The sequence below is a fragment of the Sinocyclocheilus anshuiensis genome, unplaced genomic scaffold (assembly GCF_001515605.1).
Source record: "Sinocyclocheilus anshuiensis isolate Anshui unplaced genomic scaffold, SAMN03320099.WGS_v1.1 scaffold457, whole genome shotgun sequence".
Lineage (NCBI taxonomy): Eukaryota > Metazoa > Chordata > Actinopteri > Cypriniformes > Cyprinidae > Sinocyclocheilus > Sinocyclocheilus anshuiensis.
In genome coordinates this window covers 1,780,667-1,797,735 of record NW_015537939.1, presented here as the reverse complement: position 1 = coordinate 1,797,735, position 17,069 = coordinate 1,780,667, and positions in this window count along the sequence as shown.

Genomic DNA, 17,069 nt, shown 5'->3' with positions numbered 1-17,069 from the left:
GCCGAGTGGTGCCAATCACAACACACACTGGCCCAGCTAACCAATCACAGCACATTTCGTATTTCAGAAAGCGGGCCTTCATTTGATACAGGAACTATTCGAGCCGTTCATGCCAGACTGGGGAGAGTGGTGTTGTAATAATGTAAAATAATGTGTTTTTCGAACAACCTAGTATGAGAGCCTGTTCTAGTACACCCCCAAAACAAAATCAAGACTTTGTAAAAGAGCATAATAGGACCCTTTTAAACAAATAATGAGTAGAATAATCATTTTTTTATTTAAATAAACAGCTTTTTTATTAGTACTGTATTTTAATATTGTATTAGAATAATATTGTTATTTTGTAGTATAGATAATGTCATTAGTAGAAGTACAACTTATTAGTACTGCACCTCCTTATGTAAGTTATACTTATTAGAACTAACTAAAATATAGGTTAAAACAAAGTTTTGAGTAGCATTAATAAAAAAATATATTAAACTTTTTTTTTTATATAGAATCAAATGAATTAATGACATTTAATTAAGAACATTTCTATTCTCTGTGCTGGATAGCCTCGCCCACAATAAAATCTCATTGGCCCAAAATCCCACTTCACACAGCTGTACATTGAACATCAAGTATCTTCTGATTGGCTGTGATTGTGTCGCATAACATAACAGTTTCACTTTCAGTGTGAGAGACAAATTGCTTGTCGCCGGAACAGTCGCATCATGCCTGGTTAGGACACGGTGCAAGTCTGCCGCATTTTGTGTACATGAGTGAGAAAGAGAGAGAGGGAGAGAGAGCAACACCTCTGACAGCAATTTATTTGGAGCGAGATCTGCCAGCGGCAGTAACGCCCCCCTCTGCATGCCTGGCATCTGTGCTGCCACCCAAAATGTCAGCACACAGAAGCGGGCACTCACGGGTCATTAGGGAAAGCTGTCACAGCCCACTGTCACCCTGTCCCTGCAGAGGGAAAGAGACAGAGAGAGAGCCACACTTGTTAGAGCGAGCGGCATCCAAACACAGCCTCCTCCACCTCAACTATTCATAATGGAAACAAACTCAGGGGAAACTGCGCCCACCAGACACACACCTGCCATAAAACATAAGGAGCTGAGCACAAAGACAAACTGTTGAGGGGTTTTTCTTTCCCTACGGAGATCAATGCAGATAATGTAAATGTTTTACGATAATCCGAGTACCCTGTGCAGACAGGTAGGTGTAGTAAGCAAGACACTAGATGGTGTGTTTTGCCTTAGCGCTACATGAGCTGCTCTGTTACACATCTCATCCAAACCCTAGTGAGCTGCCTAGTTACATACCTTCCATAGCTAAAATGAAACATTATACGTGACAGATCTGATTGCTGTACATAGACAGCAGTGACTTTGCACACAAATAGTGCTCCACACACAAAGCACACAGGAGCACAGATTGCAACATGAGAGTTTAATGAGCAAAAGTATATATAGTACACTGAATTGTGGGGTAAAACAGTTTTGTATTTTATTGAACTGCATTAATTGCTAATGATTTTTTTTTTTATTGCATTAATTTAAGTACATTTATAATTAAATATTTTCTTGGTTTGTCCACCATCTCAGATTATTTATTGTTGCGTTTTTTCCCCAAATAAAATTCTGGGTAAAACAGTTTGTATTAGTTTATATTAAATACATTTATATTTATACATTTTTATAGTTCTGCATGAATCATATGTACTTTTGTAATTTGTCTTGCATTGTTCGACATCTTTTTTATTCATTAATTGGCATGGTGCACTATGGGATTTTGGATAAAATAGTTTAATAATTAAACTATTTTTAATTTATATGATTTTAGTGTGGTCACAGTGTGTTGTAGGATTACTCTCTTCAATTTAGCCAAACAAATAAATAAATAAAAATAAGTTAGCAAATACTGTATTATTCATATTAAACATTTTACACGTTTTTATAGTTCTGAATGAATCATTACTTTTTTAATCAATATCTATTTTGCATTGTTCAACATCTTTTTATTTATTTATTGGCACAGTGCATGATGAGATATTGGATAAAACAGTTTAATAAGTAAACTTTTTAATCAATATTTTTCAATATTGTATTAATTAAATCAGTATATAAATTTATATTTCTCTTGTATCACCTACCAACTTGGATTTACTTATTCACGGTCACAGCGCATAATGGAATTGTCTTCTTCATCTGGCTAAATGAAATTTTGGGTAAAATTATTTATATAAAATAATTTTTTTTATTTTACAGTATTGAACATATTTAGGACATTTATTCTTCCGCATCTTACACCATCTTGGATTTTTTTTTTTTATTATTCATGTCATAGTTCATTGCGGGATTGTCCTCTTCAATTTAGCAAGCAAATTAATAGTGCTGTCACACGATTAATCGCAATTAATCGAATCCAAACTAAAAGTTTTCGTTTACATTATATATGTGTGTGTACTGTGTATATTTATTATGTATATATAAATACACATGCATGTATAGCTATATTTAAGAAAAATATGTTACGTTTATATATGATATAATTTATATGGATATAAATATATACATGTAAATACATGTTAATATTTTCAAAATATATGCTGTATGTGCTTGTCTTTATATATACATACACACACGTACGTAAACAAAAACTTTTATTTTGGATGCGAGTAATCGCGATTAATCGTTTGACAGCACTACAAAATTAATAAATATGAATAAAAGGCCTGCTTATTTTTAATCGAATGAATTAAGGACATATAGACTACATTTTTCTTGCATAGTCTGCCATCTTGAATTTATTTTCTCATTGTCACAGTCAATTATGATCTAGTCTTCTTTTATGGTTTAAAGAAGGTAACTATGAGGAAGCATAATGCTCATCTTTTGGAACAGGCTTCACACTGTAAGCATGCCAGTGATATTTTAAAATGTTGCATAAAGAGACAGCTTGCTCAGGTTTTGGAACAGAGCTCATGTGTTTTTTGTGTGCATGTGTGTGAAAGTGCAGATAAAGATATAAAGTACCTGCTGAATAGGTAGAGAGAACATCTGCAGAGAGAGAGAGAGAGAGACAGAACGCTATGGTGCCTGGTATCCGACATGTGCGCTGACGGCCGATTTGTCGCTTCAATCGCAGAGGGCTGACCTGGGGGCGGAGACACACACAGCGCACAGTGAGGCAGCAACGGGGTCTGAAAAGCTGTGACACTTCAAAGAGAAACTCACACACGCACGCACATACACCCACAAACAAGCTGTCATCTCCTGAGAAAAGATACACACCATGCTAACCTGTTTACTGTGTGTGAGAGAGGGAGGCGAGCAACACATAGGTGCTATGCTAAGGGTGCAACGGAAATCAAACTCCATAAAATAACCCAGATTAAATGTGAATTTATCTGTGGCCTAAAAACTCTCATCTTTAAAAGTGTGCATTCTCAATGACTTCAAACCTGTTCATGCTTCAGTTTCAATTTACTCCACTAAGCTCCACCCACACAGTTGGTAGAAATGCAAATGTATGTAACGTTGGCTGCATCCGAAATCGCATACTTCCCTACTAAATAGTAAGCAAAAAAACTGTTTGAGAGAAGAGTAATATGTCAGAATTAATTTACATTAAACAGAAAAGTACACAGATGACCAACTACTTATGGCAAGATTCTATCCCATGAGGCCATAGGAGAGATAGCCTACAACTGATTCTGGTAGGTCACATGACAGTAACAACATGGTAGATATAATAAGTTCGGATTACATTCATACAATTCTACACATTCATACTATCCAGAAATACTTTTTTAATCATCGTGAAATCATCGTACTTATTAAAAAAATACCTACTTATAGAGTATGTGTTTTAGAATGCAGCCATCATTCATTCATTCAATGTCAGAGTGCATTATGGGATTTTCTTCTTCAATTTTGTTATATAGTAAATGGTATAATACTATAATAGTGTAATAGTAAAATGAATAGTAAACATTTTTTAGTCAATACTATTTTGATATTAAAGGTGGGGTAAGCGATTTCTGGTAGCCAATGCTGACATTTGAAATCACCAAAACAAACATGCCCCTACCCCAAAAGGGTCTCGCCCCTATTTTGATAGCTCTGCCCCACACATACGTACACAACCCAGGAAACGATTAGTTCCGTGAAACAAAGCAAAACCAATGTTACACCGTGTCTACACCGGACGCGAGTGGCGCGGCCCGACAAAATACTATAGAACTCATTATAATCAGTGATGCTGTCTACACCATAGATATATATACATCCTACACTGGATACGGTGCGGCACGACACGACATGACAAATCCCCCACAGAAAACTGCTGCTGCATTCTATTTATGATGTACTCCTCCACATCATGAGTAGACACGCCCCTTACTGCTGATTGGCTACAAGTTTGTTTTGCTACTCGGCCCGAATCAGTTTTCTAAAGCGTTTTTGAAAAATCACCACCTTTAACCATATTAAGGACAATTATTTTCTCACTACTTCTGCCATCTTGGATATATTTATTAATTGGCACAATGAACTATGGGATTGCCTTGAAGGTTTGGGAAAAAAAAACGTTAATAATTATATTAAATTATATTTAATTAATTCAGCATTGAATGAATTAAGGACATTTATAATCAATATTTATCTTGCATTTTTCATCATTTTGGGTTGATTTATTCACTGTTGCATTGCATCTTCTTTAATTTGGCCAAATTAAATTTTGAGTAAAAATTATTTACACAATTTTTGATCCAAACTATTTCAAATTAATTATAAAAAACATTTATTTTTATTTTGCCATTTTTGATTTATTTATTAATTGTCACAGATCGTTGTGTGACTGCCCTTTCCAATTTGTCAAAAAAAGTGAATAAACAAAATAAACAGGAAATAGTTCATTTTTAATTATATTAAACAGTTTTGCAATGCAAACCTGTAGATTTAACATGTTATTATTATTTTTTGCCTTCTCATTTATTTACTTATTTCTGGATAGAGACAGGTTATAATAGATATAAGAAAACTTGAGTTGCCCACATGAGAGCCACAGCTCAATGCATAAGAAAATATAGTACCTGCTAGGCCACAGCTCCTACAAGAATCAGTAATAAAGATTCTGTTCTTCCACTTCTGGGATTTAACGGCACTATTGAGCACCACATGTAACATTTACACATGCTTCTTTGCATGTGATCCTGCTCGGTGTGTGTGTGTGTGTGTGTGTGGTCAGCGTTATGCTCCACTAGCGTCTCCATTCCCTCAGGGCTCACCTGTAACTCACTCTACTGCTGTAATCACGCTGCTTGCTGCCCGCTTTCTAAACTTGATTTCCAGATTGCATGTGTGTGTTTGTGTGTGTTTCCTGGACTAATGTCAGCTGATTGATGGAGTTTGTTTGCGTTTAATTATACTGTAGGTGACTGACTAGGCCTATGCCTGTGCACTTCACTGAAGCAGAAAACTCAACTTGGTTAGGCCAGAAATTGGATTTCCGAAAAAGAAACAACATCGAATGGGAGGTTCTCTGGACAATATCAATGTCTTTCTCTTTCACTCCATAGTTCCGCAATGAAAACAGACTTGTAACATAATTACTATGATATAATGATCAATTCCCACCATAGAACAAAAGATGTGCTCGACCGAAACTACAGAATCTATATTGTTGAGACAATAATTATGATGTCTTCCACATGATAAGAGAAAGATGATAACAAGTCATCTACCCTTCCTCTATAGATTTAGATATCGATGACACCCAGACTTTATAAAATGGCCAACAATGCATGTAAATGTATCGACTTACCAATACGCCCTCTCTGTAGGTGTCAATCATTACTTTGAGCAAAATAACCAGAACTGGAATAAAAAATGAAATTTAGAGCGCTTAACATCCGAGAAAGACTTGGAGAGTAAGATATATGTGAAGGTCAGTTCTGTGGAGAGGTTTAATAATACAGGGCAAATTCTGCAGGGAATAAACGTTCAATTGAAGCACACGGCTGCTGGACTGCTGGAGTTCTCTCATCTGTCAGCTTTCCTAAATCAATTTTATTTCTTTGCCTATTTCCACAGGGGAAAATTGCAGTGCTTAACGTACACAGTGTCCACAACATAAAGAATCGTCAAAGATCGGCCTTTAACACAGCAGGTCTTTTTGCATATATAAGTGTGAGGTGGATGCTACAGGTTAAACCGATAAACCTGTAAAAACTTGTCAATGGGTATAAAACACTGCTTTGAAGGGAATGAGCATTCCAATCAGTTTACATTGAACCAACACATAAAAAAGAAAGAAGGCGGAGCAAATAGAGTAGCTAACTCTAAGCCCCGCCCCTTAGTACAGTTGCTAATTCTCTCAAGCTTTCCTCTAATGATTTGTTTTGTAACCAGTAAACCACAGAGAAAATGTTCAGATTGTGTGAATTATCTCAGAAATACCAGGAACATTGTCCCAAACCCTATAACAAGAAAGGCCCAATAAATGCTTCTTATTACTCTCGAATTATGAAATTATGGATGCCAAAAAAAGGTTCAATAGTGCTATTAGATCTAGTAGTATCTTATGATTATTTTATACGGTTTACAATAAAATAAAATTAAATGAAATAAAATAATAAAATAAATACTCTACCGTGTGCTAGGCCAGTTACAGTAGTTTTTATCAAATACAACAAATAATAAAATAAAATAAATAAATAAATGTGCATCTTGTGATTTACACAGTACATCGTGGTACAAAAGTCTGTGAGCTCACTGAAAATGTTTACAGTTGGTATTAAAAAAAAAACAGAATTGCCATTTAAAAGGCAAAAAGACAAATGTGGATTAAATCATAGATGGAATGATTTTAAAAATACCTAAAAACAGTTAGAATGTGAAATGATTGTCACTAATCAAATAATCAAATTTGTGACATTGATCACACAGAAGGCCAAATTTTCTTTGCTTCTATTCTTGCTGAATAACAGGTTTGACACAAACATGGAGTTCTTGCAGCTTGAGTTTGCGTACTCCAATTGTCATGCTGACAATATAATTTCTAATGAAAGAAAATCTATTCAATTAGAAAAATGCAAAATTAGAAACAGTTATGTAAGATTTTGGATCTCACTATATATTGATGCCTGCCAAAAGCAAGAATATTGTGATTGAGAAAATATCTGCTTGTATCTCCCACCCCATGGCACTCATTAGCTGTAGATTGTGAGTGGTGTTCAGCTCTTGTTCTGGGTGGGGGTTTATTGCAGATGTGTCTGTATGGCAGGGCTGGACTTGGAGTGCTGAGTCGTGCCAGTCTGCTGGCATGTTGTGCTGTGGTACGGTCCGATCCGATGCGGGGGAGGTGATGAGCTCTGCAGAAAGGAAACAGGCTTTTCCAGATGGCAGGACTATGATGATCAGCTCAACTGCCACAGACCTGGTCCAGCTACAGCATTAGTGCGGCCCGCCACCCTGTCATTACCTTATCTCTGCCTCTCTGCTATGCCATCCCTGACCCACCCGCCGTCTCTGGATTATCTCTCTCTCTCTCACTTTCTTTTTTTGCCAAATCCATCATTCTGTATTCAGTTCTTCCTTCTTTTCCACACTACTCTGCTTACAAAAATACTATGGCAGTACCACGCTGCAGTGATAGTAATGACATGGTACTTTGTTGCCATGAAAACCTATTATTACCATATTCATATATCATGGTCGCTGTGATTTTGCCAAGTAAGACATTATTGTCCAAAAATATAGACTTAACCCAATCCCTACCCCTAAACCTAACCCTACCCATAATTTATTCCTAAAATCAGTGGGAAATGATAGCTGATTAACAAGGGTGTAGAAGCACCTAACCCTGATTGTAAGCCTAAAACAGATATTTCCTGAAAAGTTATATCTCAATTCTGATTGGTTGATTGGAATGTTGTTCCAGGATCAACAAGGATGTTGATCCAGGAACATGTTGTACTTGGTGAAATCACGCTCACCCATATATCATAATAGTTACATCTGGATTGTGCCACATTCAGAACATTAGGAATGCCTTTTAACTCCTATTCAGTTCCTGAATTATAATATACAATTTTTAAATCTTAAACATCTTCCTATACAGATTTTTGTTTAATTCAAATATATTTCAATATACCAAATTTGTATAAAAAAAAATTTAAACTTATTGAATGTATTATATAATTTACATTTTAATATTTCTTTACAATGTATAATTATATACATATACATATACAGTGGGTACGGAAAGTATTCAGACCCCCTTCAATTTTTCACTCTTTGTTATATTGCAGCCATTTGCTACAATCATTTAAGTTCATTTTTTTTCCTCATTAATGTACACACAGCACTCCATATTGACAGAAAAACACAGAATTGTTGACATTTTTGCAGATTTATTAAAAAAGAAAAACTGAAATATCACATGGTCCTAAGTATTCAGACCCTTTGCTGTGACACTCATATATTTAACTCTGTCCATTTCTTCTGATCATCCTTGAGATGGTTCTACACCTTCATTTGAGTCCAGCTGTGTTTGATTATACTGATCTAAATACTGAGCAAAGGGTCTGAATACTTAGGACCATGTGATATTTCAGTTTTTCTTTTTTAATAAATCTGCAAAAATGTCAACGATTCTGTGTTTTTCTGTCAATATGGGGTGCTGTGTGTACATTAATGAGGAAAAAAAATTAACTTAAATGATTTTAGCAAATGGCTGCAATATAACAAAGAGTGAAAAATTGAAGGGAGTCTGAATACTTTCCGTACCCACTGTATATATATATATAATTTTGACAGCGCTTGAAAATATTTTTCATGTGTGTACATAATAGGTGGCATCTATTCATGGATATATTCATGGATACATGTATACACATTATTTATAATGCCTATTAACAGCCAAAATAACCCAAATTATCACATGGATTACAATTAAAACGAAATATCTCTTGTGCAACTGAAAGGAGCCAGTTGTAACATTCGAACAGTACCCATCTCCGAAAAACATGGTAATAGCACTTTTGGTAAGTGAGTCTCTTCCACATCTTCCACATCTCCGATCCTTTTCTCACCTCTCTTTCTCACTTTCTCTTCCTTTCTAGATCTACATTTCCTTGGGTCAGCGATAGAGACTGTAAATGAATTCTGAAGCCGTGTCCAGCTGACTGTCTTTGCTGTGCACTGAGAGGTGTTGGGAAGGGGGGAGCTGCCAATACAAGTGACAGCCCTTAATGCTCACCCTGCCTGGTGTGCTTCATTATGTCCTAGCCAGTGAATCCAGCCTTTCCCCAGCACTTCTCTCTCTCTCTCTCTGTCGCTCGTCACCTTCGTCCTCCCCCTCCACCCGTGTCGAGACAGCCCCTGCGACTGATGCATTTACCTCATTCGGTGCGTTTTACCCTGAGCAAAGACAGTCAGGCTGGATTTCTCCAGCTCCTATCAAACCCACATTTCTTTGTCAGCTTTCCCCCTCAGCCTGTGGCATGTTTGGGGAGGTAAACTACGTGATGAAATTTAAAAGTAAAAATGTGGATGTGAATTATCACACCTCTGCTGGGCTCGGGCTGCCACTTCGGCTGGCTTGTGATTTTCTGTCCCGGGGTGGGAGTGAGCAGCGGGCGTCCATTATTGATGACATCCATCAGGTTGAAGGGGCATCTAGAGGGGGCTGGGGTGGGCAGGAGGGGCCTTCTGCCATGTGACCGTACTGCCTGTGGTAGAAGAGCAGAGTCATATGGGTTGTTCAGCGACAACTAAATGCCCATTGCACCAGGCATCAATGCTAAGTGAATGCTGGAATGGACCCATGGGTGAAAGAATGACCTGAAAAGTAAGGGGTGGGGGGCATTATAAACCTCATTAGCAGCATTTCCAAATGCAACATGGTTTTAAATGCCCAGTTGCAGTGAATGAAATATTATTTGAAAGTGTAAAAAACTAAACTTGAAAGAAATGCCAGTCGTTCTACTATTCTGAATGTTTGAACAGCATTAAACTACATGACTGTTGATCAAAGGTGGACTTGGATTGTTGCGCTAGACGTAGTGGGCTATGGTTCATTCAGCCCACTGCATAAACAGCCGGTTGGCGGAGGCTTATGCTTGGTCTTAACACAGTCATTAATAGTAGGTTGAAACTAGTGTGGCCTTAATGTCTGTTTGAGGGAGAGAACAGGATCCTGCTAGACAATCCAGATAAAATAAAATAGAACGATAGAACAACAGAACGATAGATGGAATGACAGATAGACGGATGGACGGATGGATAGACAAACAGAATGATAGATATAACGATATAACGATAGATAGATGATAGATATAACGATAGAACGATAGATAGAACGATAGATAGATAGAACGATAGATAGATAGATAGATAAGATAGACAGACAGACAGACAGACAGACAGACATACGGACAGATGGATGATAGAATCCATAGAATGGCAGAGTGACAGAACAATAGAGACAAAGACAGAATCATAGAACAATTGAACGATAGAACAATAGAATGATAGATAGATAGAACGATAGAATGATTGATAGATAGAATGATAGAACGATAGATAGGATGATAGAACGACAGACAGACGGACGGATGATATAATCCATAGAATGGCAGAGTGACAGAACGATAGAGCGACAGAACAATAGACAGACAGACAGACTGATAGACAGATAGACAGATAGACAGATAGATAGATAGATAGATAGATAGATAGACAGACAGACAGGATGATTATACAGTTAGTTTGTTATTGTACAGTAACTCAAAATGTTAACTCCATTATAATGTTGTCGTTTTGAATAAGTTTGCTGAGCATGTTATCCAGTTTATTGTGCACAAAAGTTGAGGTTAGCGCCGATTAATCAATGTCTTTCAAATTGTGAGTGATCAATGCTCGACATTTGTGAACACTTTCTCTCTGCCCCTCCTGCGTCTTTTGGGAATCACGCTGAGTAAACAACACACACTCTCAATGATGTTTTATTTATCTTCATTTACACCACTGACAGCTGCTCATCCTTTTCAATTGTTACGCACACACACGCACGTCATGCGTGTCACAGCATGAGCGGAGACATAGCAATGTGGTGCAGGAACACACACACACAAACAAACACACACACTGACAGCGCTGGAATGATCATGTCTAATTTTTATTAGTGAGTTGATGATCAACCAAAGCATTGTTTTCACATTGAACGGCAGGAGTCGGGTGGCGAGGGATACACTCACTGTCTCCGGGGTGATGGAGGAGGAGAGAGAGAGAGAGAGAGCGAGAGAGTGAGAGAGAGAGAGAGAGAGAGAGAGAGAGAGAGAGAGAGAGAGAGAGAGTGATGAGATGAGAGAGAGAGAGAGAGTGTGTGAGAGAGAGAGAGAGAGAGAGAGAGAGAGAGAGAGAGAGAGGCTGGGGTGTAAGGGTGCCAGGAAATCAATGGCAACACACTGAAAGATGCGGGCTGGAGGGTAATTATTGGTCATTCTGTGTCTTCGACACAGGATAGCAGAAATTGTGACAGATAATTAGGAGGTGGTGATTTCAGAGTAAAAAAAAGCACGTTCCTGCTGCCGGCTACACGCTCAATGGACAGGATAAATAAATCAATGACATAAACAAAGCAGACATGCATGGAGTGCATATGCAGCGCTGAAATGCGGCCCGCACGGAATTGCAGGTGTGCTGAAAGGGTGCTCTTCTCTAATCTACATAGGAATACATGAAAGAGGGAAAAAAAGAACTGTAGACAGGCCAGTATCACACTGATCTTCACAATGGTTTTGGGGTGGTCTTAGTCTTATACAGACAAACAGACAGTAAATGTACTGTATTTGTGAAAATACAGTTATTCTGGCCAAAGAAATGGGGGGGAGGGTTTACTACTACTACTAATAATTTTAATAATAAAAAGAAAAATTATCTATCTATCTATCTATCTATCTATCTATCTATCTATCTATCTGAGGTTCCAAACATAGGTTCGGGAGGAGCCTAATCATTCAGTGCTGTCAATCATCGCTACGAGCGGATATAAGCAGCAGTCACTGCACCGTCCCAGCGACAATTAATCCGGCATCACTTGATTTCACGCTCACCGTTCTATAGGATGAGTCACACTGATGTTGTACTTCATCATTTTCTATCTATCTATCTATCTATCTATCTATCTATCTATCTATCTATCTATCTATCTATCTATCCAACTTCTCTTACAAATTAACTTCTGGACAATCAGATTCAGTCTTACCAGACAGTCTTATTGTTGTTTACGGTGTTGTAGTGTTGTTTACAGTACATATTATTTGGTTATTTATTAATATTTTGAATTGGCTTTTTTATTTATATTTTTGTTTTTAATTTTAGTTGGTTTCTGTCATTTTGATGTGTGCTTTTTTTACATTTGTAATTAGTAATGCTTACAGTAAATATTTCGGTATTTATTCATATTTTGAATTGGCTTTTATTTTTATATTTCTATTTTTAATTTATATTTTTATTTTAATTTTTTATTTATATTTTAATTTTAGTTGGTTTCTGTAATTTTGATTTTTTTTTTGGTTTTTTTTACATTTTTATTAGTATTAGTATTTTTATTTCTAAAATACCAATTTAGCTTTGTTTTGTTTTCTTAGTAATTTTAGCACTTTAATGTAAACTACATTTAAATCAATTTACAATTATTTGCTCACTGTTACCAGATTGAAAAAAAAAGCCGTCCGGTTTCATCAGACTGTTATAATCCTTTTTGGAAATCTAGATTAAGGTGATACAGTAGCTGGTTTACAATGGTTTGTAGCTGGTAAAACCTATTATTGGTTTCCCCTATGCTTGTTTAGGTGGTTGGCTAGATTACCAGCTGCTAAGGTCAACCAGGAGGCCCATCCAGGTGAAGCTACAATAAGGGCTGGTAGACAACCTCAGTTAAACTGTTGGGGACATGGATGAGCACCTTAACCTGGAAAGTTTGTCTTTACCAGCAAGGAGTAAAGCAAAACCGAGTGGATAACAGAGAGAGAGAACAAGTTTCTCAATGCTTTCCATCTCTATAGGATACAGAAGTTCTGTTAACAGTGTAACTCATATATTTCTGCCCTGCAGACTTGATCAACACTGTAGTCAGGTTAGCTTCACTCTCGAGACCAGCATAGCCTTGCAGCCCTGGACAGATTTACATAATAATTTACACTTCGCGCATCTCACTTCACCAGCACGTTCGTAAATCCCGCTCTCTGTGAAGGAGGACGCCGCGGTAGATCTTACAGAGGTCATACTGCATTTCCCAACACGCAACACTTCCATCAGAATTCTGAACAACAATTTTACACAAGAGAACCAAATCTGACCAGGGGCACGTTTTCCTTTAATAATGTAGTTTGCATGGTTATTGTGTTGGGAATAGCGCTGAATGGTCTTCGGTACGACTGAAGTGCTCCGTCTCTCATATTTACACGTGCTGCTTCTCTTCCAAGTGATTAAGCGAGAACGGGCTGAAAGAGAAATTGATTTGAAGTGGCCTCCAAGTCAATAAAAGATGGATGCTGGGCGCCGAGCGAACCGCCTTCCCTCATACCCAGAGATAAAAAGCAGAGAGATTATTGGACATAGTGAGGAGCGTTAGCATGATGGAGCAGGAGAGGTTAGCAGCTAGCAGGGCAGCCGGCGTAAGACAGGTACCTGAGTGGCTTTAGATAAAGATTTGTGTTATATTTTAGAGTCCATATAGCTGCCTAGCCATACACCTATTAGAGAGAGAAGCTATTACAGCGCTGCACTGACAGACGCCCAGGAGAGAACCGCACTGTTCCTGGGTAGTTCCCGGGTAATTCCAGGCGAATAGAAAAAGCCAACAGCAAAATTATTTAATGGTAGGGTGGTGGGAAGGAGGGAGACAGAAACAGAGGACGGACAGGAGAGAAACACAGGGACAGAGGATGAAGGACTGCAATGCTAACATAGTATCTCTCACACTGTGCTAGTTAGAATTGCTTTATCTTACACCACTGGTCTAATCATTTTGTGCTTTTCCTTTAGACCCACTATAAAAAACTTTTTTTTCCCCCAACTATAAAAAGATGACAATAAAAAGCAAAAATCTTAAAGTTGCGTTTGTATTGTTGCGTACATCCGAATAAATATAAAGGAAATCCGGCACACTTCACCAGAGAAAAGTCTCTTATCTCAGTGGTAGATCAAGTTATGATGTCTTGAATTTTTATTAAAGATAAAAAAAAAATATTTCATACCAACTTTTGTGATTAGCATCCATTGTAGCTATAGTTACAATGTTGCTGTGCAATGCTAATATCAACCAGCTAACAAGTAATAGAACAAGTCAGCTATTTTCCCTGACAAAAATAAATAAGTAAAAATAATCTTTGTTTTTTTTCTTCACACCAATTAAAATCACAGTTTTTAAAGTGTTTGAAAAGTAAAAACCTGCACTACGTTTACTTTTTGTTATTAACATTAAATACAAAGAACGTTAATCACAAAAATGTTATGCAATGCTAATGATAGCCATCATTAAGACTGCATAGTAACACTGAAAAATAATCAAACCTGTCCAACTTTATTACTGAAATGTGACCCTGGACCACAAAACCAGTCATAAGGGTCAATTTTTCGAAATTTTGATTTGTACATTAGCTGAAAGCTGAATAAATAAGTTTTTTTTTTTTTTTTTTTTTTTTTTGCAAAACTCATAACTTGAACTAACAATTTTGAATCTATCCTTAAATATCAATTGTGGATAATCTATCATGCACATGAAAACAAAGAAATTATAATAGTCTGGCACTTTATATTTATATGGTTTTTGAAACATTAGTAAATGGCATCGTCATTAGTGCTATCTAAAGCTAATCAAAATTGTTATTTGGTAATTAAAAAGATGATGAAATGAAAAATATATATAAATGTTAGATGAATACTTAAACTTAATTGAAAATTTTCAATTCTAACATTAAACATGAAATACAAGTAAAGTGATATAGAAATATCTACTATTACTAGTATTATTAAAATATTTAACTTGAATTGAAAATAAAATGAAAACTGAAAATAAAAATAGTATATAAAAATACTAAAATTAAACAACAGACAAATGCAGTAGCCATCAACACTGACAAAGGCACAAATCGCTGACTGACAGAATCAAACTAAAAATCTTTTCGCAAAACTTTAGGGACACGGGACGGCCTGGTGCTGCTGAAAATCTTAACAGAACATTAATGGGTGATTATTCACGCCTGAAAATCACAGCAACACAGTTGAGCACAATGCAATCAACCCGTCTTTCTGATGACATTTGAGACAAGCCCAACCTTTTCCTCAGCAGTTTTTACCCTGAATGCGGAAATCATCTTGACTTGTTTGGACTGCCATTTCATTGAAGATATCAAATTAGCCCAGTGGAATTTGACTTGGAAATGAAAAGCAAAGGAATAAATAACAACAGGGGTGATATTTCTTACGAGGTTTTTCTGATTGCTCCAATTTGCATCAGGGAAAGTGAAATGGGTGCTGGCTAACTCGTCAGCCTCCTATTCATGTTTGAAATGCGCTTTGCCTCATCTTCCCATTAGCAGGGGGTGGAGGGGCGTAGGAGAAGTCCTTCATTTTAACTTTGAAGATAATTAAACACATAATGGATATCACTGTCACCGAGAAACTCCATAGCTCGTTTATCGGAAGCAGTATTTTGCATGTTAGCCAAATTAAAAGGCTAGAAATGTGCTTGTCACTAATTCATTTGGCCATTTAAAGGATGGGGAGTGATGCGCTGGAGTGGGTGAGCCAATCTGTTAGACAAAAAGTGCTGCATTTCCTCCCTGATTTATGAGCTCTTTTCTCTTTTTCCTTTCTGAATGGGCAAAGCAACTCCCTGTGTGATTCGACTTGACGGAAAAAGTTAGAGGTGCATGCCTTATTCACTCTCTTTTATCTTACGTTTTATATCGCAGGAGAACTTCGGCTTCATAAACGTTGTCACTGTGATACGATAATGGCCAAAAACACTGCGGTGCTAATGCTAATGCTAGAGATATTTACAAATTCTTCATATTTAATTTAATTTGTACTATACAGAATTCAAAGCATCTGCTAAATCCTCCCTCTGACGCTCCTCTGTGCTGCATTTATGCTTCAATAATAAATGATGCTGTTCATTTTATAGCTTTTACCACAACAGCATTTAGCCTGTACTTCATGCTACGCATTAGCATGCCCTGTTTTTATTTACATGTCAAATTTCTTCGCTGATTTGTTTAATATGCTTCTGAACTTGACAGGACGGGCCTCCGACACGGTAATGATCTCCATCATGGACTAGTAAAACTTTACTATCCCCATAACATGCCTTTCAGCGAGAGTAAGATAGTGTTCAGCACAGTGGTCTTAATGGTGGCGTAAAAGCTTCACATTTGTCTGTTGATGTATGGCTTGCCTCCAACTCCCTTTTACTAGTACTCTAATTTAATGTGTGAAAACTAATGGAGAAACAGTCTGTTTTTTCACCCCCCTTACCTTTGGAGAAAAAACTTTTCAGATTTTAACTCACAATATTTGACAAACGGATCACAAGAGGTGCGATTCAAATAGCTAATATAAGAATTTTACAATGATAGATGAACTGTTCAAAATTACAACTGTATCCACTAAAACTGACAAAATCAGAAATAAAAACTGAAAAATTACAAAATTGTAATGACATTCAGACATATTTAACTGTCCAAAAGTGTCCAAATACATTTACAAAAAGTCTAAAATAAAATAAAACAAATAAAGTGTAAATATCTAATACATTACATAAGTATATATACACAGGGCAAATACATAAATACATACATATATATATACATACATACATACATGAACGGACACTTAGGCCACATTTAAAAATGCATGATTCTTATCCATTATATATAAATACTGTATATCAAACCAACTGGCATTTATTTTAATTTATTTTATTGTATTTTTTTTTTTTTTCAAAATGGTAGTTAAACAATTGTAAATCTATATAGATAGATAGATAGATAGATAGATAGATAGATA